The sequence below is a fragment of the Lepidochelys olivacea genome (assembly GCF_965140295.1).
Source record: "Lepidochelys olivacea isolate rLepOli2 genome assembly, chromosome: 21".
NCBI classification, from domain to species: domain Eukaryota; kingdom Metazoa; phylum Chordata; order Testudines; family Cheloniidae; genus Lepidochelys; species Lepidochelys olivacea.
This window is the reverse complement of record NC_140431.1, coordinates 1,685,152-1,711,766: the sequence shown is the minus strand read 5'-3', so window position 1 is coordinate 1,711,766 and position 26,615 is coordinate 1,685,152. Positions and strand designations below refer to the sequence as shown.

Sequence of the window (26,615 nt, the reverse complement as noted above, 5' to 3'; positions counted from 1 at the left end):
GTTCCTGATAAAAATAGCAAAAGTTTAAGAGCATCTTTAACTTCCTCTAAATTAATTCTTAGAAATGTTTCATTCACGCTCTTCATTTGGAAGAGCCCTCTAGTAGGTAAATTCACAAGTCCCCAGTGACATAGCTAGCTGCAGGAAGCAGTCCCCTCACTTGTCCACCCATCCTTATTGCTACAGTGAAAGCCTTGAGGTGCAGGAATGGTGCAGTGTTTCATCAGCAGGAGTGAAAGGGGAAGTACAGAGAGAAGCAAGCAACAACCCCACAATGATATGTGCCAATATCCACCACTAAAAATCATTAACTTAACCAGCCTCATTGTGCTAGGACCACAAGCTTAATCAGTAGTAGAGTGAGGCAAGTTTCAGCATTGAAATCCTTTACACCATAGACTCCAAGGCTGTAACAGGAACTACCATTCAGGGTGACCCACACACAACATTCTGCTCACAGGAAGCAGCCAGCCAGGTATCCCCCTTTGTTGTTGTTGCAAATCTTTGTATAATAATAAGGGCTTCTCCCTTCCAGTCCCCAAAACAAACTTTCAGCTGCCAAATCATAATTCTGAGTTTGACTGGCACAGAAAGGAAAGACATGATGGAAAAGGGCTTCTGCTCTTTCCTAGCAAGTGTCAATTATAAGGCCATATCTATGCTATAGGTTTCAGAAGCTATAGTGGCATAGTTACTGAGCCATCACCGTGCTGCTGCAACTTCATAGCATAGATGCAGACTAGAGCAACAGAAGGAGAAACTCCACCTCCCCAAACAATGGTAGCTAGGTTGGTGGAAGCATATTTCTGTTGATGTAGGTGCGTCCACACCAGTGGTTAGGTCTGCATAGCTACAGAGTCAGGGGTGTGAATTTTGCACACCCTGGAGCATCGTACCTATATCAACCTAAATTTAGTCCTAAGTTAGAGTAGCAGAAAAAAATTAAGATAGCAAAGTTTGTATTTTTAAAAGTTTCAAAGATTTTCTTAGTAAGAAAGAAGGGAAGAAATCAGGGACAAGAAAAATACAACACTCTAAATGCTTCAGGATGTAAGTGCGCAGACCCTCCAAAATATCCAGCAGATTTAAAAATGAATTTAGGAGAGAAACAGGATTAGCAAGTCGGGTACAGTAGACAAATGAAGAGCTGAAACATCCATTGCTCTATCATAGGGAGAGATGATTCCACACTGTATCATTTTTTCCTGTATCTCTTCCCCTTTAAAAAAATAATATCATTACTAGATGGAATTACGAGTTCAGGCCTCCGGGAGCAAGCTAGCACCTAAAGAACAAGGGTCCCATTTTTTAAGTGACAAGTCATTTGACTTCTGTAACAGTTTTCAGAGGATTTGAAAGGATTTTATGAAAATTAAGCCTTAGTGCCTCTGTGATATAGGCAAGTAGTTTCCCTAAATGGGGGGAAATGAGGCAGAGGTTAAGCAACTTGCCTGCAGCCCACAGCAAGTCAGTAGCCGATCCAGGAGTAGAACCCAGAACTGCTAGACCACACTTACTACTGAAGAAAGCAACAAAGAATATAGGATTTCAGCAGAATGGTGTCTAAGCAGGGAACATTTTCAAAGTTTGTCAGGAAATGTCAGTAATTCAAAAGCTCAGACTGTTACAGAACTGAAGATGCACTAGACAAATCCTTTCCAAAAGTATATGGAGAAACTTTATTTGACCTAACCCAGAGCACATCCCTTGCAGCGATCAAAAACCTACTCTAAAAAGAGCCATATTGGTGATTTTGAAGCTAGCACTGCTTTGCAGCCTGGAATCACAAGTTCTTTCCTAGGGGAACACCAGCAACGTACCCAAAAAGTGAGGTTTGCCTCCTGGAAACTTTGTAATGTATCAAGTGCTAAAACTGTACTTTATGCTTTTCATCCCAGTGAGCACATCTATGCCAAAGTTAAGGAGAGTCATCCACAGCCAATTAAACCAACTACATTAAAACAAACATTTTGATGATAGTACAGTGCACCAGATTAATAGCCCTGGAACAGAAATCCTCTGTTTCTGCCCATATGTAGCAAAGGTACAGCATGGGAAGCATCAGCAAAGCCTTCCCACACACAATCCCCACTTGGGGACTGATTCTCCCATTCCTCCCAAACAAAGCCAGTCCCCCCAGCGTGGGGCTGTAATGGAATACCTTTAGAGGCAAAAAGTCCCCTATTAATACACTTCCCAGAACTCCCAAACCCCATTCCAACACATGCCTTAGCAGCTAAAGGCCCCACGTCCTTCCCCACAAGCCCTGTTAGCCACTTAGTGCCCCCTGACCTGGGACTAGAGAAAACTGAGGCCCTAGAGAGGAAAGGCCATGTGCCACAGAGAGCAAACATCCCGGATAGGGGCCCTCATCCATCAGCCGGCATGAGCTCAAACACCCCACCAGTGAGCTCTTACCTAGCCAGAAACCTACAGCACCCACTCCAGTGACCCCCCCTCCCCCATATCAGGCTTCTATAGCCCTCCCCACCGCCAGTGGTTAGTCTCTAAGGTGCCACAAGTACTCCTTTTCTTTTTGTAAGTCTCCTGTGACCCACCCCCACATCAGGCTCCCCTACCCATATCTCCCATCCTGCCCCCAACCCCAGTACTTGCAACCCCTCCCCCACAACGACCCCCCCTTCCCCCGACCCCGTAACCTCCAATCCCATCCTGCCCCCAACCCCAGTACTTGCAACCCCTCCCCCACCCTATCCCCGCCCACCAGTGACCCCCCCCATCCCATCCCATCCCATCCTAACCCCAACCCCAGTCTTTGCAACCCTACTCCCTCCAACGGCCACCAGTGACCCCCCCGCCTCATCCTGCCCCCAACCCCAGTACTTGCAACCCCTCCCCCGCCCATCCCTTCCCCCCACCAGTGACCCCAGTACTTGTAACCCCTCCCCGTGACCCCCACTCCAGCCCTTCCAACCCCTCTCACACGCCCCCGCTCCCCGGCCTCAGGCCGGTCCCGACCCCCGAGCCCGCCACGTGGAGGGGCGGCGGCCCTACCTGTGCACACGGTCCCCGCCGGCCGCTCCGCTCCCAGCCGGCTCGCGCCCGCCCCCCGGCTCTTTAAGGTCCCGGCCGGGAGCCCGCGCGCAGGGAGCGCAGCTGGGCGGGGCCAGCCCCGAGAGGCGGGGCGAGGCCAGCCCAGCCCAGCCCGGCGGCGGCTGTCTGCCGCGCTGCGGGGGGGGGCGCTGCGGGCTGAGGGCTGCCGGCCTGGGGGGGGCGAGGCGCTGCGGGCTGAGGGCTGCCGGCCTGGGGGGGGGAGGCGAGGCGCTGCGGGCTGCCGGCCTGGGGGGGGGCGAGGCGCTGCGGGGGGGGCGCTGAGGGCTGCCGGCCTGGGGGGGGGGCGAGGCGCTGCGGGGGGGGCGCTGAGGGCTGCCGGCCGGGGGGGGGGGCGAGGCGCTGCGGGGGGGGCGCTGAGGGCTGCCGGCCGGGGTGGGGGGGGCGAGGCGCTGGGGGGACCAGGCTCCTGTGACCCCAGAATGTCCCGGTGCGAGGGGGCGGCCCACGCCCGGCCCCTCAGGGCGCCGGCGGGGGTCAATTATTTTTTGTCAGGGTCCAAACTTCTTGGTCAGGGCAGAGCCAAAGTCCAGACTCCAGAACAGACGTGAGAAACGCCGACCGCGGCGCCCGGGACAAGTCGAGAGACAGACCGCGGGTCTGCTCCAGCCTCTGGTGAGGGCCCGGTTGGGCCCCTGCTGCCCCCGGCGCTGTGGCCCCCACCTAGGCCCGCGGCCCCGGCTGGCTCCGCGCGGGGCCACGGCTGAGGCCGCCCGGCAGAGCCCAGCGCTGACGGAGCAGCCCCTGCAGAGCCGCCTGGCCGGGCACAGGGCTTGTGGCCTGGGCCTGGCTGCAAAACAACGTTTCCCTCCGGTGAGGCGCTCGGAGAGTTGCACGTTTGTTTTTCATTCTGATGTGGAATGGGAACAGAAACTTCCTGACCTTTTTTGTAAAACAAACAACCTCAGGCACAAAAGAGCCCCACTGGTGAGAGCGAACAGCCCTATGGTTAGGACAGCAGGTCTCAAGTGGGGGTACTTGTAGGCCGGGGGGTACACAGAGGTCTTTCAGGGGGTAGGTCAACTCATCTAGATATTTGCCTAGTTTTACGACACGCTACATAAAAAGCGCTACCAAAGTCAGAACAAACTAAACTTTCATACAGGCAATGACTTGTTTATCCTGCTCTATATACTATGCACTGAAATGGAAATACAATATTTATATTCCAATTTATTTGTTTTATAATTACATGGTAAAAAATGGGAAAACAAGCGATTTATCAATAACAGTGTGCTGTGACACTTTTGTCTGATTTTTGTAAGCAAGTAGTTTTTCAGTGAGGTGAAAGTTGGGGTATACAAGACAAAGCAGACTCCAGACTGGAAAGGTTGAGAGCCACTGGGTTAGGCTGTACGCTGGGGATGTGGGAGACCCCAGTTGTTCTGCCTGGTCTCAGAGCCACTGGGCCATTGACTATTCAGGGGTCTCACTTCTCTCTTGCTTTGACCAGGAATTCCATTATGGACCTTAGAAACATTTCACAGCACAAGTTTTGTCGAAATGGATATATTTCTGTGAAATGTTTCAGTTTCAACAAATTGGCATTTTCCCATGGAAACACTTTTAGTCAAACGTTCCTGACCAGTCCTAATCATTTTAGCTGTGTGACAGAATGGGGAGCCAAGCCAGCCCTGCTGGTGTTTGAACCTTTGGTTACAGCACATCTCAGGTCTGCTGCATAGACCACAGAATCATCCTCCCGCCTTCAAACCAGGGGCTGTATTGCTCATTTGGGGGCTTCCAGGTTTGGTCTTCTTCTGGGGGGCAATGGACTCCTATGTGGTAATTTGCCACTGGGCACCTTTCAAGAGATGACTGTAAGCAGTGGGAAGTGTTCCAGTGGCTTGTTTGAACAAAAGGCTTTAAGGACTCTTCATTTTTAATAGTTTAATTATGAATGCATAAATATTACCTGTCAGCAAATAAAGCACTTCATGTATTTTTTGGATCTGCATCTTGCACGGAAATGGACCAGATTGGGCTTGTGTACTTAGAATGAAGGAAGATTAATGCTTCCACTACCTCATCAGAATCAGCATACCTCATTCCCTGTTATATTAATATCTAGTTACATCCCTCAATGTTAATGGCATATGACATGTTAGCTAGCCATGAGGCACTTCAAATGTCTGTTAAATGTCCATGGAACATACAAGTATTTTTTTTTAAGTTGTATATTATTTGCAACTAGCTGGGCGCTTTATAGACATGTAAAAGACAAGGTCTTTGCTTACTGTCTAAGTAGAAGAACAGAGGGAAATGGGAGAGAGACAAAATAAAATGTCATGAATAAGCAACAAGTGAGGCAATGATATTGTTCTGCCATTTTTTCTCTACATGGAAGATTAGATTATTAAATTATTAGATTATCCCATTGTGCTCCAAATGCAGCTCAGACATGTTGCTGGTGTCATAGCTCAACCCCTGTCTGGGGTTTGTCTTTATTTACAAGGAAACTAAAAACAATATAACATACATTTAAAAGCAAGAAAGTTTTACCTCAATGCATCTGTTTTCAGAGCCTTGGTTGTGCTGTACCTTTGAGCTCTTTTATTTTATCAGTCTGTTCCCACCTTTTGCTCTGAGGTGCTGGAAAAACAGAATTTTCAAACTTTTCTACTTCACTCTGTTTTTCCTTTGCAGCTGATAATTTCTTGATCATTCAAGATGGGGGCCTTACCTGTTAATACTAAGTTCTGTCTCCACCCAACAAGAGGAGGTAAGTGCATGGCACTCTGAAGCACCACACAACTCTTCCTTAAAATGGAGCCCCAGTAAGCTTGCATATAAATTCTGTGACTTTGATCCATTCCTCCCTACTAGAGATCCCAATTTGATCTAATCCATGGCATTTCTAATAAGTGTATCACTGTAGTATCCAGGCACTTAGGAGTCCAGGGCTTTTGTTACATGTTTTATACTCCAGCACTTGTAACTTTTGCTCTAAAAGGCTGTAGTATTATTTGGAATTTCACTTCCAGCTTTATTCCTCTCTCTCTCTCTCTCTCTCTCTCTCTCACTTTGTTGCAGGCCTAGATTTTGGCTTCTTGTTTTGCTCCACTTGTAACTTGCTCCTATCTAGTTTGTCCAGTTTTCAGGAGAAAGCTTCTGCTTTCCCCTAACGGGAGGGCAAAAATTCCAGCATTCCATTAGCAAGTCTCTGTGCCAACTAGGAGTTACACAGGATGGGGAAGTGTCTTGGCTCTCTTTCTAGGACACAGAGACAAAAAAAACCCTCAACCATCATTAGCAATTTTGCATTTTAGGCATACTTTCCCATCTAATGGCCTCTTTAAGGTAGTATTGACTTTTTCTACTGTTTAGATGAGGAAATAGATCAAGAAGAGAAGGTATACAAGGTTTCCAATGATTTAGTTGTAATATTCTGAAGTGATGTTAGTAATGGATGTAAGAATTTTTATTATAATTTTTAACCTGATTGTGTCTTTTAATGATTTCAAGTCTATTCATGATTACTGCATGTCACAGCACACAACTCATCCCTGATGGGTGACTTCGCCAGTTGGCAGTATTATACATATTTAAGAATATGAGGCACACTAGGATTGTTTTAAAGCGAAAAATGTGGTTTTAGGAGGAGAAGATGTATTAATTATCCAACACAATTCAATTAAAAATGCATACAAAATATTTTTAAAATAAATTATTTTAAAGAAAAATAGAAATTGTGATGGAAGAGGTGGTGTTGATAAATTGTATAGTCAATTTTTTGACCACACTTTGGTTCATTATGAAATATATTCAAGAGACCAAATAACCAGTGTCAGTCAGGTTTATTAATATGGTACTGGAAAAGGTTCTATGTGATACCAGTCTCTGAGGAGCCATCCCATGGAACAATGTTACATTCACCTTACACAGAAGCTGTGCTCCCCCAAGTTACGTGTTTCAGATGGTGGTATTTATATCATGATTTTACAAGTTACATCTCTCTTTACACATCACTAAAATTCAACCCATCAGTTTGTCCCAGTTCCCTAACTTGTTCTGTTCCTTATCTTCGTTTTGTTTACAAGCATTCCAGGTACTTGTCCATGAAGGTGCTATGCTAGCTTGTACTAAGACATAGGAGGAATATATCTTGATTTTGACCAGTTTCCTATCCACTTACGCCAAATGCTTACTCCAGCAAATGCAAGGAGTTATGGGAAACTTATCATAAGTGAACTAAACTATGGGATAGGCCAGTTTAGGCTACATCACTGGTACAATGTTTGTGCTTCATGGTATTGGTGCTTAATGCATACTAACATACATACATATATATGATTGATGTACATTTATGTGCTAGCCGGCATATATTGGTCACTAGAGCTGTAGAAAATCATATTTGAGAATATGAATTAGAGAGAGATGTGGCTACTAGTGCAAAAAGGTCATCTACAGAATTGTCTCCGTATTGCCCATAGCAGTGTCATCTGAGTCATAATTAGTATTTATTGTTATGTGACAGTGATATAGTTCTGCACATTTACACTGCACTTTAAAGAATTCACTGTGGAATGCCTGTTCCGAAGAGATTACAGTCAAAGAGCCTGGTCCTGCCAGGGCCTAAAATGCTCAGACTGAGTGAGTGACAATTCAGTTGGAGGTGAGGGTGCTCAGCACATTTCAGGGCTGAGCTGTACATTTTTGAATTTCTGCGCTCATGTAGCTACTTGTTGTTGCTGTGAGGCCCATGTGAGTGGGTAATGCAGCAAAACGTCTTCATTTAAAAGATATTCAACATTATGCAACCTGACTACAGTGCTCACATATTCACAGGAAAATTGCTTACTGCAGATAACCTGAGTGAGTAATGTTATTGTCATGAACCTGGTGACATACAATATCTGGGATTCCCTTTTGTATCAGTGATTACTCCAAAGTGATAGAATGGCTTGTTATCAACATTGAACAGAGCAGAGCACCACACCCGTGGCATCTGACAACAACTTCAATGTAACTGAGCCTCCAAACCTTTCAAGGCTCAGCCTCCATTGTAGCAATCCACCCAATTGGTCAGAAATGTTCTTTATAAATATGAAGCTCTTCTGTCTGGAAATCAGAGAGAGTGTTTCCCAAAGCAGCAGCAGCCTGTGGCTGGGTGTTTGGGATTAGCCTAATGAAGTTTGCATCTCCTAGTGCTGCTAAATCATCAGTGATATGACTGCCAGCCAGCAGGAATGATAAGAAAGCCAAGAGTTCATGTTTTCATAGCTTTATGTATCGGTTGGGCTTTGCTTACCCCATTATGGAAACTGCCTATTGCACCAAGGCATGAAATAGCCCTTATTCCCTGTGTGCTTACTGGGACCTGTCACAAATATTGTGAGAGAGCTAATCCCCATCAACAGGGTTCCTCATGCATGTTACTTACCTTCCGACAACCATGGAGCTATTCTGGGGAACCATAGTGAGATAAATTGAGTTAATTGTTTCATGGGATAAATTGTTAATAGCTGGTAATTTTCTTTAGATGAGTGAGAAATATGGTTCAGTTTGATTCAGAAAGAACACACCGCAAATCAGGGACTCTCAACAGATGGAAAATGGAGCAGCTGCCAAAAGAGGTTAAGTCCCTTTCTCGCCAAAGAAAACCACTGTCCCCCATCACAGCAGCAGGCTCACTTCAGGTGCACGCTGTACATGTTAAGGCACTGAATGGGCCTCATAAGAGAAAATAGTACCACATGCACCGATTATAACAATTCCATTCACCTCCTAAAATGACACTCAGCAGACACTGAAGAGCTAGTGGGCTGAACAGACTTTTTAAACTTCTGCGTGGGTTAAAAAGCAGGGATAGTTTTCATCCTAGCCCCCAGCACTGCTTTTTGCTAGAAGATAAGATGTGCCAGAGTTAGAAAAGGAGACGCTTTGAGCTTATACCAACACATCCCTTCACCTTGTGTGTCTGTGGCACCTTTCCTTCTGAAGCAGTGACACTGGAGGCGCTGTATGTTTACGGCCCACAGGTTCTGTTCCTGGCACTGAGCTCCTGAGCGCCCTCCTCCACTCTGTGCCTTTGTTTCCGGTCCCACCCTTTGTCTGTCTTTCCTGTGTGGATTGCAGGCTCATTGGGGTAGGCACTGTCTCACCCTCTGTGCGTGCATGTATACAGTGTCTAGTGCAATGAGGTCTCCATCTCCTGCCAGAATACCAATAATAAATAATGATGTGATGTGAAATAATAATATGGCCTAGTGGACAGACCACCGGCTGAACTTAGAAGATCTGGGTTCTATTCCTAGCTCTGACACTGGCCTGCTGGTTGAATGTGGGCAAAATTGTTTCACGGCTCTCTACCTCAGCTTCCCCATATATAGAATTGGGATAAGGATGGTGCCCTCCTTTGTGAGGCACTTTGAGATCTGCGATGAAAAGCACTACAGAAGAGCTAGCTATTACTTCTATTAATTATCATAATGGGAACCCAATCCTCCACCACTGAAATGCAACCACTTCTGGAAGCAGGCCCTGCTCACAGAAGCTGGCAAGGAAAGGGCTGATACTGCAAAAAGATACATACCTAAAAGGTACTGGACACTAGATATCAGAACATCCCAGTACGAACACATTCCACAGAGATAACAAGGAACAGGCAGACACATCCTAAAGACAGGGTCAGAAGGACAATATGATGGATAGAGTTGTTTTGTTCGAACCAACATGTACAAGGTGAGAGGTGGCACCTTGCTACGTAAAGGGGTTGTACCTCAATACGTCAGGAGTGGTGTGTAACTTGTTTGTACCTGTGTATAAGAATGCATCCCTGGGGCGGTATCTTTGTCTGGCATAGGGGGCAGTGGAGAGTCCCCCCACTGACTGAGCCGGTCCATTGCCAGGGGGCACATATTCGTAGTATGTCCTGCAGTGTCTGCGGGGAACTGGGCTTCGTTTGACAATAAACCTGGCCGGGTGCCTTCGTACCTTATCAGCGTCTGTGGTCATTGGGGGTTCTCTCAGGGTCTGCTGTGCCAGCGATGTGCAGAGAAGGGGCAGCACACAGAGGGAACACACTCATGCAGCTGACTGTTATCAACATTGAACAGAGCGGAGCACCACACTGGTGGCATCTGACTACAATTTCAATGTAACTGAGCCTCCAAACCTTTCGAGGCTCAGCCTTCATAGTAGCAATCCACCCAATTGGTCAAAAATGTTCTTTATTAAGTCCATTAATAAATCATCCACAGAGAATCCTCTGAGTCTGTCTTATCAGATTGTAAAGATGTGATATTGTATAGGGTGATTGTGGTGCAACAACCTCTCTGATTGTACAGAAAATAATCTGCTTTAGAAAGCATCAGAGGAGGAAGAAAGTGTTTGCTGATACAATGCTTAAATTAGCAATTAATATTCAATATCTCCCTTCCAACTGTAAAGTCTTAATTATTCTTGTTCAAGTTTTAGACCAATTAGCGAAGAGCTAAGGAAGGTTCATTTTTAATACTGTATCTTTCACTCAATAATAATGGGGGATTTTGGATATCTCCAGATTGACTAGAAACATGCCATCTTAGGATGGGATATAGACATAACATTTCTAGACACCATTAATGACTGCTTCTTGGAGCATCTAGTCCTAGAATGCACAAAGGGAGAGGCAATTCTTGATTTCAGCTAACGTGGCACACAGGATCTGGTCCAGGAGATGAATATACCTGAACCACTCAGTAATAGTGACCATCATGTAATTAAATTTAACATCTTTACGGGGGGCGGAAATACCAAAGAAACCCACCGCAGTAGCATTTAACTTCCAAAAAAGGGAACTACAGAAAATGAGGCTAGTTAAACAGAAATTAAAAGGAGCAGTCAGAAGAGTAAAATGCCTGCAAGCTGCATGGAAACATTTTAAAAACAACATAATAGAGGCTCAAACCAGGCAGCAAACCAGGTCTTGGAGAGATTTTATCCCCACAAAATAGCCCTGGGTCTCTAGATGCAGATGCTGACAATGCAGTGATCTCTGAACCAGCCAATTTTTATGTTGGTGATTGAGAGATTTATCTGTAAGTGCTTTTCTCGTACCTGCTCTGCATGCTCACCATGCTGACCAGGGTTTAATGGTGACGATAGAGCTAATTCCTCATTAAAGTCCGTTGCATGTGGATGGTGTGACCGCAGACTAATAAGACATGGTGAGACAACAATACATCCACTTGGAGGATAGTATAAAGTACCTAAGCAATAAGGAAATATTTCCATTCAGTTTCTCTCAGGAACCCCAGTAGTGTCTTCTGTCACTCTGTCACCATCAGATGAGCATCTTAAGGAAGATGGACTCCACTGATGATTGATGCATCTGAGACACACACAGGAAAGAATGGCCCCCACTACACATGTCTACTATCCTGTATCCTAATGGCTATGACATACCTAGTATGTCTGACTGCAGTAGCTTACTAGCTAGGTGAAAGGCAGTCAACTCTGTGATCTTGCCTAGAGTTCTTGAGCATAAATAGAGAAATCTCACATTTGTCTTAACTAAACTTGAAAGGGCATTGCACTCTCCCATTAGTTCACCACTCAAAGTTACACTTGGGCACTAGGTTTCTCAGTTCTTGTGATAAATGCACCCGGTGCCCTCCCTTGAACCTCACCAGGTGTCCTAGTTTGCCCAGACGCTTATAAGAAAACAAAATACAGTGGCTGTCACAGGAAATTGATGGTGCACCCACCTTCTTCTAGCAACGATTCCCCACTCACTGCTCCATGTCCCTGCCAGTATGCTCTTCAGGGAGCATGAAGACTATACTCCCTCACTGAGCCACATGTTCCAACGCTATGACTCCTTCCTTCCCTTCCCTTCCTGCTGGTTTTCCCACTGAATGCCTGGTAGCATATCTTTTTGGTAATTCTGAGTCCTCCACTCTGCTAAGTATGCTCCCTTTGGCAAACGCATGCCAACAGCCTTCAAAGGGCAGGCAGCAAGTGGTGCCAATGCCTCCAGGCAGGCAGAGATTTGCCTGACATTTGCAGCACTAGGGAGTAACTGACACCCGCTGTAAACCCCAGGGCAGAAGTTCGGCTAACACCGCAGTAACTGGGCACCGTGCCATGCATACAGCTGAACTCTGGTGAGACATTCACAGCCTCTGTGTGTGTAACAGCCATGGGAGTCAAGGGCAGCTTCCCCAGATCAGGATGACAATACCTGCCATTGAGGAGTGGCTGGCGCCCCTGGCAGCTGCAGGAAACACTGGTCTGGGTGGGCAGATTAACCGTCAGAAATACAGAACCTTCCAGAGCAGAGTAACCTCTTTTCTGGTCACTTGAAATCAGAATGGGTCCTACTGGTCATGCCTCGCTTGGGGCGAACCACCTTTAGAACAGCCACACATGTCTTGTTATTTTATTGCATTTTGCTGAACTCTGCTCTCTCCAAAATCTTCCCAGGGAACAAGCCCCTTGTCTCTCTGTACCCTCTTTCACCCCTATTGCCAGAAGCTGAGTAGGCTGTTTCCCTCTCAAGACCTTTTCATCTGATGACAGTCCCGATTCTCCAGTCCTTCAGATTTATTTTCTGAGGCCTGGAAGGGGGACCTAGCTCTCCGCAATCAGAGTCATGCTCTGTGCTACATCTTCTGAGCTGTATATGCTTCGCAGTGTCTAGTCCTTTGCTCATGTATTTATTTAGCATAGACTCTATTGTTTCAACTTTGTTTCCAGGTTTTGCAGCTCCAGTCTCGTGGAGCTGTGCTCCTCCGCTGGGGGTGATTTCCATTCTCTTCATTCTGCTTGCACGGTCACTGGTTCTTCCTCCTCTGCCCTGCAAAAACCTGCTTTAGTCTCCCAGTGCATTTCTTCCTCCAGTCCCTCTAGCCAGATCGCACATGTGGCCTGTGCAGATCACAGGAATAACATCAGTGAAGGACAGACCAGAGTCCCGGGCTGCTGTTCCAGCCAGCATCCTTCCTTCCCCGCTTGCCCATGGCAGTTATTCTTTGGGCTATCGGACAAATCTCCCTCTCCATCCTTTGGTCCTTTCTCATCCTTGGGGAGTTTGTCAAAGGGACTAAGAAAGAGAAGCCGTTTTGTAATTGGCTCTAGATATTGGTGGCCAACTTGAGACACCTGGAACTTTATTTTCCAGAGGTGTGAGCACCTGCAACTCCCACTGACTTCAGCTGCACTCACAAGTGCTCAGCATCCCGACACTCCCCCAAAGGTGTCTCCGGCTGGGCACCCAATAGTGAAGGAAGCCTAGAGCCCAACAGAGTGCGGGAACGTGCCACAGGAGGTTCCTCATACCCAGCAACCCCTACATGGGTCAGAGCCCTGTTCAGCTGCAGGAACAGATTTCTGGCTGCACCTTTCAGTGCAGAGAACATGAGGCAGAATTGGATGAGTATCATCAGCCCTGGGGGCAGAGGGAAGTGTGTGTACTGTGTGAATGAGAATTGGACCATTTTCACCATGGGTTTCTCTCTGTCTTTGCCAGCACAATAATCGGGTTGAGGCATCCTGGCAGGGCAGTGTGTATCTGAGACACTTGTCCAGCTGATTTACCTTGAATCTTCACACAGACCTTTATTCACCAGAGCTGCCACCTTGCACCAGTGCCACATCTACGCACGATTTTGTCCTATACTGAAATTCAGGTATCCACAAATATGCACATTAGCTCAATAATGAAATTGCATTAACTATTCACATGATAGCATGTCAGTGTCCCTACAGTTCTTCCCCCTCCACCTCCTCCCACCCCACCCCTGCCCAAAGGTGTAACCCCTAGGAGAGGATGAAAGACCCGTCACTGGGGCCAGGGCTGAGAAAAGAAAGCCGTCAGCAGTGGTGACAAGAGGAAAGGGGAGAAGTGAGGCGGGAAACTGGGAAGAATAGAGAGGGAGTCAGGGCAGCTGAGAGAGCAAGCAGGTGGATTTGTTGTAGAACACTCAGTACCACAATAAGGGCTTCTGCTTCCCCCAGCACAGAGCCTGCCAAAGCCGCTCTCCAGGAGACCTGCCTTCCTCTGGCTTTCCTTGCAGAACAGGAAGCAACTCCTTGCCACTAGCTGCTCCGGCCCCACCTCACACAACCCTTCTGTGCTTGGACAACAGGGTCTGGCATCCCTGAGATCCAGCTGCAAGGCTCAGAGGAATGTCGTTATTTTCCTCTCTTCTCCGGCTGCCGTCCCCGCTCCCCAGTCCTGGGCATTTGGGTTACACAGCAATGTGCTGGTGTGGCCTAGGAATGAGGAACCAGGCTGGAAATGGCTGCCTTGACTTGGAGGCTGGAGTAGATACACTAGGGAGGGCCATTCTGCTTACTCGGATCACAGAGTCCCGAGAGCCAAGTGCACCCGCTCCTGGAGCCCGGGACCAGACACTTCCCAATGAAGCACAAGGCATCGTGACTCCATAGCCAACCATATTACATGTGCTTCTAGTTAGACAACCATTCCATTTAGGGGGAAATCCCCGCACTGCATTTATCAGCGGGGACACAGAGAGATGAGATCTAGGAGCTGCCATGTGGGGGAGCCAGGCTGTGTTCATCTCAGCAACCTTTCCATTGGCTTTCTTCAGGCCCTTCCGGGTGGGTGAGCCCTTCGGCCCAGGGAAAGTCTTCGGGGTGGACGCTCAAAGTACAGGACGTGGGTTGGCACGATGATTCTCTCTGGCTCACAGTCCACATCAAAAACTGATCAAATTGGGGTGAGCAAGGCTCTGCAACGCTCTGGTGAGGGGGACCTGTGTCCTGTATGGGCATTGCGGGCATATGCAGTTCAGTAGCCACCCCATAAGGGTCCCCAGCTCCTGCACGGGGACCGTTTCTTCCTTACCAAATTCCAGTTCATGGCAGTGTTTAGGAAAGGGCTGTAATTCTGGGCTTGACACTGGGAGAATATGACTCCCACTCTTTGCACACAGGGGCTGAGTGCATTTGAGGTTAAAGGACACTAGCGCTCCAGGCCCTATGAGGCCTGTCTGCAGCTACCTGATGGGACGCCAAGGCAGGTAGTGGGCCATAAGCACAGCAGGTTTTAACCATGTCTGCTTACCTCCCCCATCTGTCACCTCGGATGTACTGCAGCATCCCCAGGGCTGAGGGTATGCAGCCGTAGGCACAGCACTGGGCTTACAAGAGAGCGTGTAATTCAGCAAGGTGCTCGCAGCTGGGCCTCAGGCAGACTGTGATTTTCTCTTGGCATGGCAGGCACTGCATGCAATGGGACCAGGAACTCGCTCATTTAGGCTCCAGATCCACAATGGCATCCTAAGGGCACCTCCGTACAAAAGGGGGCAACGTATCTAATCCCTGAGGAAAAATGTGAACCATGGGTTAGGACACTACCCTGGCAGGACTGCCCGCCATATGCTTTACCATGGCGCTAGTGGGGTTGTTGAGGTCCCCCGTTGCCTCAAAAGGGATGAAAGGGGGAGGGATGCTAATGGGCAATTGAAGGTGCCCAGAAAACCTCCTAGTCTGATGATTGGCTCTGCCTGCGGTGGGAGCACTCAAAGAATTGGCAAGGGATGAATGGGGTGCAAGGGACCGCACAGGGAACCTGGGATGCAATTTGACTGATAAAGTTGCTACCTGGTTAAAACCCATCTCACTTGTTCTTGCCTTCTTCCCTGTGGTGAGCACACAAAAGAAAACCATTTGCTTTAGGGGAAATCCCCTAATTGCATTTATCAGTGGGAATACAGATAAATATTTAAGTCTCAGAAGATTTGGAAGTCACACTTTGCAGTAGCCCCGAGCTGTCTGCCGACTGAGTCAGCAGACAGATCTTGCTCAGTCCCATTAACATGGGAGCACAGGGAGTGGGAGCTGCAGCTTATGGAAATCCACAAAGGTCTAACCAGCCAAATTCCCCAGCCAAAGCTGGGCACATCCTTTGCACTGCCAAGAAGTGATCCTCTCCCTTAACTCTGCCCATTTCCCTGTCTCCCCCAGCAAGCAGATGGGACAGTTCATAATGGCAGAGAGAACTGGAGCCTGCAGAGCACTTAGAAAAAACAAATCCCTACCAATATTTGCTCTGCAACACCCACATATCTGTTGGCCTGGCTGGTGCTGAAGGGTTATTTTCTGAAGTATTTCTAAACCTGCAGCCTGCCAGACACGCTTGGCTGGCAGCTGGGGTTTCCCAACATGAACAGCATGGGTCACAGGCGTCCAGGAGCCTGCTCTTTCTGCACGTCTGGGGAAATCCTGATGCCTAGCACGAGGCGGTGCATAAAGATGATGCCACTGGCAGCATTGTGGGAATGAAGGCCTCCGCAAAGCAGGCTGCACATGCAGATCCAGGCCGCCCAGTGCACACTCCCCTCCACAGACAACCGGCGCTGTCGCTGAGAACCACTCTCGGGGAGAGGTGCGGGCCCCACCATTCCTCCAGCCTCTGCTGAGAAAGCACAGCGCACTGCAGCACTCTGAGGGTTATTTCCAACGCACCTGAGATAGGCAGAGCGGAGCTTGGTTTGGTCCGTTTGGTCTATGGAAGTCAGTGGAGTGGCACCCACGTAGAGCAGGTTTGTATTTGGCCCAGTGTCTGGGACTGGGCCCAATCCAAAATCCTGGAACCAAACTCTGGGAAAATTCAGAGCCAGACTTTGTGGCGTAGTTAGGCCTGGAAGAAAGCCCGGCTGCAGCGCCCCTCTGGTGAGCTGCCCATGTGGGGCACCTCTGTCCCAGTGCTGCAGCTCCATTAGCTAAACTGTCAGGAAGCTGCCAGTCACCCCAAGGGGCTGGCCCACGACTAGGATCGCTCAGTGCTATGGTAATACAGATAATTAACAATAATATGCTGCTTGGAGAGGGGACCTTTGTCACTTTCTATGCAACATGCACACCAGCTCCCCTGCATGCCCCATTCCTGATTTCTCTTCCAGGCAGCCGGATCTTGTGTTGTGGCCCATCACACATTATACCCCTGTACCTCTGGGGCTAGATTCCCAGTTACACTGGGGCCCCATTATGCCCTCTGGCAATGTGTGAAGAAGCCTTGGGGGCAGAAATATCCTGTGGAAATGCCCCCTCCTCAGGAAGCCTCCCCCGCAGGTATATGGGCTCTGTGCCCGCTCTGCTCCCAACCCCAGGGACAGGGGAGATGGTTTGGGTAGCTGGGAGTTGGGTCAGAATATAGTGCTACTAGGACAATGCTCTGCTCCCCAGGACTCAAGGGGAGCGTGGGAAACAGTGCCTAGGTCAGAGCCACGCTGAGCTGGGAAAAGTCCCAGACAACAGGAAACACAACGGTAACTTCATATCCCCGGAACCCCACGTTCACCCTCATCCCTGTCCCATCACAGGAACAGAGAGACTATCAGACCCTGCCATGTTATCCCACCACACAGCCCTGTGCTCTGCCGTCCCTTTAGTGCCCATCCCACTAGTTCCACCCAGCCACCTGCGCTGGACACCAGCAGATTTGCAAGTGAACGAGAGCATGCGAGGCACTCTCCTAGCTAGCCAGGACTAACAGGAGCCTGGTCGGAATGCTGTGTGGACACTACTTCTGGTTTCAGAGTAACAGCCGTGTTAGTCTGTATTCGCAAAAAGAAAAGGAGTAGTTATGGCACCTTAGAGACTCACCAATTTATTTGAGCATGAGCTTTCGTGGGCTGCAGCTCACTTCATCGGATGCATGAGCTGTAGCTCACGAACGCTTATGCTCAAATAAATTGGTGAGTCTTTCTAAGGTGCCACAAGTACTCCTTCTGGGTGGCACAGCTGCAACAATCTGTGTTGCCATTAAAATCTTCTCTCCAGCATGAGCAGGATTCAGCAGTTACAGCCACTGCGTTGACCCTTTCGTTCACAGCCGGTAGGTTGTATATGTGTGAGATGTATTCCTTTCACTTGTTCCAAACATTTTACTCCGACCCTTTCTCAAGAGCAGAGATTGGCTGAGGGGAAGCAGAGTCTACCTGAGAGGCTCTGCTCAGGGGCTCTCATTTAAACAAATGATCCCTGGAGAGGAGCACACAGAGGGCCACGCATACTTACTGTTGACAGGAATAATAAACATCACCTCACATGGAAATGGCAAGCCAGAGTTGCCTTCCACATGTTATTTTTCTGTTGCCAAGCTAAACATTCCACAGGTAACACTTTGTCTCTGCAAAGCCCAACAGGCAGGAGACCCAGGCAGTAGCAGGAAGGTCTGCAGAGAGTGGACACGTGGGAATGCAGTGGAGAGGAACCAAAAGGGGAGACAATGGCACTGGGGAGGTTGCAAGGTGCTTCCCTGGGAAAACTCAGCTAGGGGCCAGTGTCAGGGTGACCCACTTGTTACCCCAGCTGATCGACTCAGGTCATTTGCCTGGATGAACACAGGGCCAGATCCAGCACCCACCAAAGTAAACCAAAAGACTCCCCTTGAGTGAGAGGTTTGCCATTGACTTCAGTGTCCAGGATTTCATCCATTGACCTCAGTGGGCATTGGCTCAGGCCAGCAGTGAGTCGGGCAGTGTCCTGGGGCAGAGCCCTTTCCTCCTAACCAGCTGTTTTGAATCCTCCGTTCCCCTTTGGCTGCTGCTGGGCCTGGGTCTTGCACCTTCATGCACCTCTGGTCATCCATGTGACAGCGTGTTTCCTTGAGACACAAGAGGTAAGAGTTTCAAAAGCAAGTGCTCAGCGTGAGCCTAATGCTGTCTCCGCCAAAGAGGGTGGGAATTGACCATTGATTTCAATGGGACTTCAATGGGACCATTGACCATGGGAGCATAGTTAGGCCTGCACTGACCTAGAAAATCTCTTACAAGATGTATTATCCTTTTGAAGGCTCAGATATCCTCCTCTGGGGTCATCCATCTGCTTGACATGGGTTCTAAGCCCAGTCACATTAAGAAGCCCATTGATAACATTAAATCTATTCGGAGGAAGTGTAAACACATATATACGCATGGTTCCACCTGTGGCATGGTTTTCTGCTTTGGCCTGAGGAGCTCAGAGGCCAACAGTCCCTTGTCCTTTTTTCAGCAGTTATCCTTTACTTTAGTTATTCCCAACTCAGGTGATACCACCCCCTGTGTGGGCATTCTTCTGGAGTGTGTGTGTCCTCCAATCAAAATATCTAGGGTCCTGCACTAAATGAGGAAGACAGTGTTGTAGAGAGAAGGGGCCTTCCCTAGAAGGGAGCCAGAAAGGGGACAGGACAGTGTTTGGACTCCCAAATCCTACTGCTTTTTCTTACGTCCTTCCACAATTTCTCCTTTCCATTCTCTCTACCGTACCAGAACACTAAGCCCTCTTTGGCTGCTGCCACACTCTGTTCCTGATTTCCAGCACTTCCAACCATGGCTCCACACCCACAGCTCACATCTGAAACCCATGCTTCTCTGTCAGGCCTCCCAGCCAGTAGTAACAACCATTCAGCTCTCCTTGCTCCTTTTGTTTTCTACACTGATGTCTTTAGATTGCAAGATTGTCAAGACTGGGGCTGCATTGCTTTGTAGGGGATCTTCTGTCTGTTGGAAAGTGCTGTTTTCAGGCAAGTGTAATGTAAATGATAACAAGAGTTGGAGAAATACCTGCCAAAAGGTGTGGGTGAATGTTTACCCAACATGTTTAATGAATTTGCTTCAGTTCATGTTCACATCCCTTTTGTGTTCACTTTACACAAACATTGGTGTGACTAAGTAGGCATGAGTATTCACAGAAAGCAAATTAGTGAATCACATGCTCAAGAATTCAGTGCAGGAAATGCTTGTGATACAATGTTGTTTGACCTACCTAGCCAGTCACAACTGAGCAACACTGCTGGAATTTCAAATACTTGAATGCCTAATGAACGCAGAGCTGTGTTTGTGACCCATTCATAAAGGAAAGAAATTCCGAAGAAAATCCCTTGAATAAATTCAGTAACAATTTGAGGAACTCATGAATATTCCACATGCAGAAGAAGCTAAAGAGGCCTGATCAATTATTTACTCTGAATTATGCACTCTGCTCTAATAATAGTTAATAAAGTTGTCTGTTTCTGCTGAAAGAAATATACGCTTCCCTATTGATTCCCAAACCTAACTTCATATTTAATAATTTTATTAAGATGACGTTAAAATAAAAAGAACACAGTACAGAGTTTAAGCATAGAAGTTTCTGGTTATCGGGGAATAAGGTACAAATTATCAAGGGGTGCAAAGTTCAGTTTAGGATCGGGTGGCGTAAGGCAGTGCTTGTCAAGCTATCTGATGTGGGGGACCAGCAATTTTTTTCCCAATGTGCGCGCAGACTGGCAGCTGATGGCTTGCAGACCGGCACCGGTCCGCGGACCACCACTTTGAGTAGCACTGGCATAAGGAATACATAATCTGCAATAAGAAAAGGAGTACTTGTGGCACCTTAGAGACTAACCAATTTATTTGAGCATGAGCTTTCGTGAGCTACAGCTCACTTCATCGAAAGCTCATGCTCAAATAAATTGGTTAGTCTCTAAGGTGCCACAAGTACTCCTTTTATTTTTGCGAAGACAGACTAACACGGCTGTTACTCTATAATCTGCAATATCCCCGATTGGGGGTAAAAAGTTAACGGGTCAAAGTACAGACATTGAGATATGGGGGTATGTTTTTCATATAATGGCTATGTTCAGGTGTGAAGTATAATGCGTGGATACAATGATGAGGATGGATTTACCCGCATTTGGTGAGATTTAATGTTCAGAGAGCTCAGATTTCCAAGGAGAAAGACATGTTGCATCTCAAGATAAAGTCTTCTTCCATGGCCTAAATCCTGTTGGCTCCAAGGTTAGCTCAGTGGAGGGGAGGAAATGTATTGAGTGGTATAAAAAGTCAGGGAATATTAGAGCAGGAGAGGCTAATGCAAAGTTAAACATGCTGACATCACTGAGCTTTCAAATGTGTATTTGGAAGATAATTTGTTATCATCTTGGTCCAAAGTTAACCTGCTTGAAACCTGCTGTCTGGCATTTGGCCTCCTGGCCAATGACTGAGACAGGAGTAAACAGTCTAAAAGGGCTCCAAGCTCATGTTTTGATTAAGTGTTTTCCTGCCAGGTTCAAAAAAATTCTCTTTGTAGATGGAAGTTCACTAGGACCAGCAATGAAGATCATTAGCACTGTGCCCCTCCCCCAATGGAATATGGACTTCAGGGCCCAGGGTCTTAGAGTAGTCATGCCTTGCCTGCTTTGGAAGGGTGAGCAGTGACCTAGTTTGGTAACGCTCCTATGCCAGTTCTTTTCCGAAGGGCCTTTTGCAAACTGCTCTTTGATGGCAGCAAAGGTTAGGCAGAGGGGACTCTCTCCTGAAGCTAGCCTCTTTCCTGAGCACTCGGAAGCCCCACAATACAAACTTAGGATGAAAAGGTGGGGTGGGAAGTCAGAACTAGTGACATTCTGGCAATGAGGGTTGTGGGGGCAGGAGGGGAATAAATCTCCTTTTTTTCTTACAGATACCTGGAAAGTCCAGGTGCTTTGATGGTAAATAGGTGGTGAGGTGCTGGAAGCTGAGTGTTTCCTATGTAGACAGTGCCCATTCCCAAACTTTAAGCAGAGGTAGGAAGCAGCCAGGGAAAGGTAGGGGGAGCTGCGAAAACCTATATCGTCTTGGCTGCCACAAGCTGAGCTGCAGCATAAAAAATCGAAGAATAGAGCCCATTTATCTAAGGCATTGGGATAAGGCATTTTATCCCAAAGCAGGGGGAAGGAAATTCCAGCCACTACCAGTTGCAGCTCAACTCAATTCAAACTCAGCTCAATACAGTGACCAGCCTGACCTCAAGCCAGATTCAGCTCAATTTGAACTCAAGTTAATTCAGTTTAATGCTGCTTCAGTCATGATTATTACTGTATTGCACTCTTTGCAGAAGCCGATTCTGTTAAGCTGAATTAGAGCTGGAACACATGTGCAATGTTGAACAGATGCAGCCCCATCTTCCTCCCCAGCATGTCAGGAGTTTTACTGTTGCCTGCTACAGAAGCTCCATGAGACAGGAGATGGAGGTGGATTCGAAAGGTGCCACGTCCCACTAGCCAGTCCCCACTTCCAAAGGGTTCCAGTCTGAGCCTTGTCGGCCCAGGTGCTGGAATGAGGGGCGTGGCTGCACCCCCGGGCATACACAGAGGTTACAGTTTGGTTCACTGGCTCTCAGCGCCCCCCACTGTACAAATTGTTCCAGTGCCCCTGCTTGTCTGCTCCAGTCACAGCCATCACTGCAGCTGCGCCAGTGTGAACCCCGAGTGCAGACGGCCACCCTGCTCTTTGCACTGGTGCAGTTTTCCCCTGCTTGAAACTGGAGTAACCCTCACCAGTGCCAACAGCAGGACCAGGCCTGCTTCTGCTCCCTGTGCAGCCAGTGGCCACAATGGGGTAGGGCCGGGATCTTACCATCACTACACCAGGGGTCTGCTCCACTGCAGCTAGAAACGGAGAAATCCCCAATGCAGGCCAGGCCTCAGACTGTAACACACACCAGAGCTTTCTGTCCCCTGACCTAGAGACCTCGGGCTGAGGAATCGTCAGAAGCAATCACCACATTTTTGTATAAATTATCGCAGCTGCCCACTCTCTCCTCATGCTGCTGCCCCTCCTTGACTACGTGGCTCTCCTAACGCAGTCAAGGCTCTGGATCATGCTGCTCTTGCCAGCTGCCAAGGCGCTCTCCCTCTCCGTTTGTGGTTTAGTGGCTGGGTTCCATTCAGCCCAATGCAGGAGACCACTGAGAAAGGAAGAAGCATTTATGGACCTGTTTAAAGACTCCAGATTTCTCCCCGTCTTTCCTGGGGGCTTTTTCTTTTCCTTTTCCTTTGTCCATGGGGGTATCCATGCTGGGCCAGGCCCTGCAATTCTGTCCCTGGCAAAGTTCTCTCCCGGGAAAGGCAGCCAGGGATCCCTTGCAGCTTCCATTGTAACATTTTAGTGGCTCGCAGGACTATAATGTGCAATGATCATAGAAGAAATAACAGCTAGCACTGGGGTCTGCTTGTTTATAGGCCTCTCCTCCTTGGATAGTCCACAGAAAGGCAAGACGTGGAAGCTGCAGGGAGGTGTGGGGCTGGGGATGCAAGGCTGATTGAGAAGGATGGGGGGTGGGGAAGCTTTTAGGGGTTTCTTTCAATGGAGTTTCTGGGCTAACTACTTGGGATCCTTCTGAGCCAGTTGCAGCTGCTGGCTTGTGACCCTAGTTTAGTCAGTCAAAAAACAGGAACCATTTACAAGACAAGAAATCACTTTTCCACAGTGAGGAAGCAAATCTCGGTATCCCTAGTAAGAGCAGCAGCAGCTCTGATCCTGCCTCAATTAGGGAAGCGAGGAGAGGGGAATGTTACTGGAGAGCGACCAAGAGCTGGAAAGGAACCAGCCAGCAGGGACAGGAGCTGGGGAATGTGAAGAGAGCAAGGGGGAAGCCCAGTCGGAGGAGAGTGAGAGAGAGCTCTGTGGCAGGAAGAGAGATGCCAGTGGGGCAGAGGGGAGAGATAGGAGATGCTGACATTTTCTGGCAGGAGCCTAGAGATAACAACCTGGAGAATTGCCACCCTCCACCCCACGCTGATCACATCCCACACCCCTGACACCTCCCCTCCTACTGTTCTGCAGCCAGAGACAGGGATGAACAATGCACATTTGATGCTGGCTGTCATTCCCTTTGCCCTCACCCCATGCCCACCCTTTGATTCATGGCAACCCGCCCAACAGCCTCCTTCCAGGTGCTTGGGTGGGGTGTTGCATCCCTGCGCTGTGCAGGTGTCACATAGGCTGTGGTAGCATGACTGGGTGCCCAGCTCTCTCTCCTCCACCAGTGAAGGCAAGTGCCAGTCCTTCCCAGTGATATAGGCAGCTGCCTCAGGGCCATGTCTAAAAGGAGCAACAAAGGGTGAGGTCACCTGCTCTCCCAGGAGCAAAGGATCCTGCAATCCCCTCGTAAGGCGCGAATGCAGAGCGAGCAATTGCCTGGCAGGCCCTGGCTGCAGGAGGGTGCAGAACTCAAACCAGTGTCAAGAAATATTAGGCCACTGCTGCACCCCTTTTACCCAGCTATGGTGGCCACAATAGTTCCCTGGGGAACTCCGGGCTGGTGCCACCACCCTTGGTGTAGGGGCATGCAGGGTAGGCGGCGGCGTGGTGGGAGTTGAGAGGGAATGGACAGAGCAGCCCGTGGGCAGCCATACAAGGCTGCCGTAAGCTACAGGAGCCCGGAGGGACATACCAAAGTGGTGTGCTTTCTGTGCTGCACCTCCTGAGAGGCCCAACACAGGATGCGGCTCTCCCACCAGCATGGCCATGACCTAGGGTGACCAGAGGTCCCGATTTTATACAGACAGTCCCGATTTTTGGGTCTTTTTCTAATATAAGCTCCTATTACCCCCCCATCCCGATTTTTCATATTTGCTGTCTGGTCACCCTATCATGACCCTGTACTCTACCAGCCAGATTTAAAAAGGGGTTTATTCATGGGTGGGGGTAACCCCAGCTAGAAAAATGACATGGCTGTCACACGTTGGGCACATATCTCATGGTTGTCTCCATGGGGACGGAGCTGCTGGAATCGATGCAGTTTTGTTGTATCATGTAAAGTTAAACCATTATCGGGCTTGCAGGCTGAGAAAGGAGTGAATCACAAAAAGGGCCAGAACTTGTAGAAACAAGAGTTTAATTTTGACTAAAATTGGCAGAAAGCTTCTAAATACATTTGTTAATGCAACTATGTACTCAAACTAGTACAGCTCCAGGCGATATTTTTTATGCATCTTCCCGTTCTTTTTTGCCTACATTGCAGCAGTCTGTAGTCACACGACAGTACGAGTTTGTTTGTGCTATGTAATACATCAGAATATTGGTCATGAGTTGAAGAATGGACTGATGTGAGAAGAGTTTTTCTGTCTGCTATTTTATATTTTATGAATATTGGCTGTCTAATGATTCCTGCACTGGCAACTGATGTTAAGACTGTGTAACTGCGATGAAATATTTTCAGGATGTGTTCCTCTCACTGGGCCAAGGTTGGACCTGTGCTGTCTATGACAAAGCAGTCTGCCGCAAAGCACAGCTGATCAAATGGAGAAATCAAAGTGAAGTTGACAATGCCCCCCTGAGAAGGGAGGCATGCATAGTGCAATGGATTTCATGGGTGAGATAGGCAGTGTGACTCAGGAAAGTGGGCTTGAAGAAATCCTCAGGGAAGCCAGCATCTGTGGGGCTTCAGTCATCAGCCCGGCCTTTCACAGAGTTTGGTCTCTATCTCTGCTTGAGAGCCAAAGCCAGGAGCCCCTCTCCTGTAGTCAGGTGACTTAGGTGCCCAAACTGTTTCTTGGAAGATTGTCAAGGACCTGCCCAGCACCACACAAAACAGTCAGGGGAGATGGAGAAGGAAGAAACCACCTCCTGTTTAGCTCAGTGGTTAGGGACCTTAGCTGGGGTATAGAGGAACTTGCTTTGTGTTGCTTTCCCTTGTGAATGGAGTCTCTCCTTCTTCAAGTGAGCGCTCTAAGCACTGGCCTTAGGAGTGTTCTGATGTGGGTTCTTCTTCATCTATTATTGAAGTTGTTTCACTTTAATTCAATAATTAAACATTAATTGGGCCACAGAGAGCCTACGAATCGCTCTCTAGTTCAGTATTTTGAGCACTCACCTAGACTATGGGAGAGTTGGGTTCAACCCCTTTCTGAAGGGCTTTAAGAAGCATGCATGGCAATTGAATGGCCTAACTGCTGGACTTTGAGGTATTCTGCAGTGAGGCTCCCTCAGTCTTTCCTGTTGCAGTGGTTCCACTTTAATTAACTATTGATTAGGGCCAAGCAAGTATCAGCCCTAAGGAGCATGCTGTAGCGCAGTGGCAAGGGTAAGTATGTGCCATAGTAGAGACTGTAGTTCAGTTCTTCTCTGGGCCAGGTTTGAATGGCATGTCGCCTCAGTCTAAGCTGTTCAGCTTTAATTAACTATTAGTTGGGCCAAAGCTAAACAGAAGCTCTCTGTAGCCTGGGGGCTAGGGTGTATGCCTGAGATGTTGAAGGTCCAGGTTCGGTTCTTCTATGGGCCACATTAGAATAGTGGGTGCCCTCAGTCTTTCCTGTTGCAGTGGTTCCACTTTAATTAACTATTGATTAGGTCAAATCAAGAGTCAAAAGTAAGAAGCCTTCTGTAGCATGGTGGCTAGGGTAACCACACAAGAAGGTGGAGACCCATGTTCAGTTCTTCCCTGGGCCAGCTTAGAACAACATGAGCATTTAGCCTTTACTGTTGAAGCTGTTCCCCTTTAATTAACTATTGATTGGGCCCAAGCAAATGCTAAGAGTATACAGCCCTCCATAGCACAGTGGTTTGGGTGTTCACCTGGGATGTCAAAGCTGTCAGTTCTATTCCCCTCTGTGCCTGGGAAGATGAAGGGCTTATGGAAAAGTATCTGCCAGCAAGGGGCACTTTTAAAAAAACAGGAATCACTTTTTTGCCCCCTGCAGCCAGCTAGTGCACCCTGTGAGTTGTTTGCTAAGAACCAACCAACAAGTGAGAAACTGCCACCAACACTGTTCTCCTTCAGTCAGCACCTGAAACATGCAAGTTATCAATCACTCATAGGGAATCATGCAACAGTTTAGTATCTTCAAGCGTCCCCTGACAACA

At 48.1% G+C, this 26,615-nt stretch overlaps 1 protein-coding gene across 4 annotated transcripts in view; it reads right to left on the bottom strand.

Moving 5' to 3' along the window:
• The window catches only part of SLC16A1 (solute carrier family 16 member 1), a 72,059-nt gene that overhangs the window by 28,036 nt on the left and 17,408 nt on the right, over positions 1-26,615 (bottom strand). For 2 of the 4 annotated variants that reach the window (XM_084611413.1, XM_084611412.1), the window contains exon 1: positions 3,016-3,137. The exons of 1 other annotated variant lie outside the window; for it this stretch is intronic. The gene's annotated coding sequence lies outside the window, so the exon portion shown is untranslated. Of the gene's footprint in view, positions 1-3,015; positions 3,138-26,615 lie in introns of those variants that run through there. One more of the 4 variants, XM_084611414.1, reaches the window with a different exon arrangement.